Source organism: Nicotiana attenuata, chromosome 11 (genome assembly GCF_001879085.1).
Source record: "Nicotiana attenuata strain UT chromosome 11, NIATTr2, whole genome shotgun sequence".
Classification (NCBI taxonomy): Eukaryota; Viridiplantae; Streptophyta; class Magnoliopsida; order Solanales; family Solanaceae; genus Nicotiana; species Nicotiana attenuata.
Genome location: NC_031999.1, coordinates 61,080,685 through 61,082,917, shown reverse-complemented (window position 1 = coordinate 61,082,917; position 2,233 = coordinate 61,080,685).

Sequence of the window (2,233 nt, the reverse complement as noted above, 5' to 3'; positions counted from 1 at the left end):
GCGCACATTTGAACCGGTGAAGTCCACGAACTATCCGAGATGGGGTACACAAACCCTGCATCTAGCCACATGATCACCTCCTTTTTGAGAACCTCTTGCATAGCCTCGTTCAACCTCCTTTGATGTTCCACGGAGGGTTTGGCGTCATCTTCAAGTATAATTTTGTGCATGCAAAAGGCAGGGCTTATTCCCCGAATATCAGCTAGAGTCCATCCAATTGCCTTCTTCCTTCTTTGGAGCATCTCCAGGGTGGCATCTACCTGCACGTTAGTAAGACACGAAGAAAGAATAACAGGTAAAGTTGAACTAGGGACGATTAATTCATACCTGAGGTGTGAAGGTAAAGGCTTCAACTCCAATATGGAGGTTCCTCGATTGAGGGCTTTGTTGGTGGATTCATTCTGTTCTCAAGATCCAAGGAGAGTTTGGGCTCATAGGAGTAAGAAACCCATTCCGTGCAAAGCATTGACGTACTCTACCAAGCCTTCATCCTCAGTCGCATCATGGTTCAACAATACAGCTTCCAAAGGATCCTCCACATTGATCATGGCACTTGTGTCATCAACAATCACCTCTGTTACAAGATCCACAAAAGAACAAACTCCAGTACTATTCGACTGCCTCATTGATTTACACACATGGAAGATAACGTTTTCGTCACCCATCCGAAAGGTGAGCTCCCCTGCTTCCACATCAACCAATGCCTTCCCAGTTGCTAAGAAAGGCCTTCCCAATATTATAGGCACCTTATAGTCGACTTCGCAGTCGAGAATCACAAAATCAGCAGGCAAAATAAACTTGTCAACTCGGACAAGAACATCATCAGTAATACCGAGCGGCCTCTTCATTGTTCTATCCGCCATTTGCAATCTCATTGAAGTAGCTCTCGGTTGACCAATAGCCTAAGTTTTGAACACGGAGTAAGGCATCAAATTTATACTTGCTCCCAAATCACACAATGCCTTTGCAAAATCCGCACTCCCAATGGTACATGGAATGGTGAATGCTCCGGTATCTTCAAGTTTTGGAGCCATCGAGTGCATAATTGCACTCACTTGATGAGTCATTTTGATGGTCTCACCATCCATAGATCTCTTTTTAGTCACCAAGTCTTTCATAAACTTGGCGTATCCCGACATTTTCTCAAGAGCTTCCACCAAAGGAACATTGATCGACAAGCTTTTCAGCATCTCAATAAACTTCTTGAATTGGTTTTCATTCTTTTGCTTCACAAGTCTTTGAGGGTAAGGTGGAGGAGGCCTTGGAAAGGGAGCCTTAGCCTTGGGCACTACCGTTTCCGGCATGTCTATCATGTGTTCCCTAGACGGGTTCACATCATTTTGAGTCTCCAACTCATTATCATGAATATCAATTCTCACTTCAGCATTCAAATTCTCTTCACTCACTTGCTCATCAACTATTGGAACATCATCATCTTGCACTTCAACCTCATCACTCACAACTTCCTTTTGCTTGGAGGTATTTACTTCACCACCTCTACCGCTCCTTGTGATCACCGCAATTGCATACCCGGTATTGTTCCCACCCTTCGGGTTTACTACCATAGTCACTAGGTAGACCCCCTTAGGGCGAGTGTTCAAAGATTGCGAAATCTGGCCAAGTTGAACCTCCAAGTTTCGGATAGAAGTATTGTGGAATGCCAATTGGGCATCAGAGTCGGCGTTCTTTTCATCATTTGCTCAAACATCATCTCAATCTTCCCATCTCATTGTTGGATGAGCTAGGACCCTGTGACGGAAATGGAGGCGGGTTGTTTGGTTGTTGATACATCATATACCTTTGAAAGCCCGTCCCCCAATTCCCTTGATTACCATTATTCCAACCCCTTTGGTTGTTGTTTCCTCCCCAATTGCCATTATTGCCACCCCAGTTGCCCTGGTTGCCCAAATTTTGATTGTTGTTCCCCCAGTTGCTATTTTCCTGTTGGTTTTGATTCCCCCAATTTCCTTGGGATCTCCATTGTTGTTGTTGGTTAGGAGCATTGCCCCTTTGTCCTTGGTAGTTGTTCATAGGGGTGTTCGTCGGTCGGTACGGTACGGTATTTAGACATTTCGGTTCGGTATTTTCGGTATTCGGCTTCTTAAAATCCTATACCAATACCGTACCTAATTAAATTCGGTATGGTTCGGTTTTTCCCCTTTCGGTTTCGGTTTATTCGGTTCGGTAACTTCGGTTTATTCGGTTTGAATACTAACTAGTGCATAGAGCCATA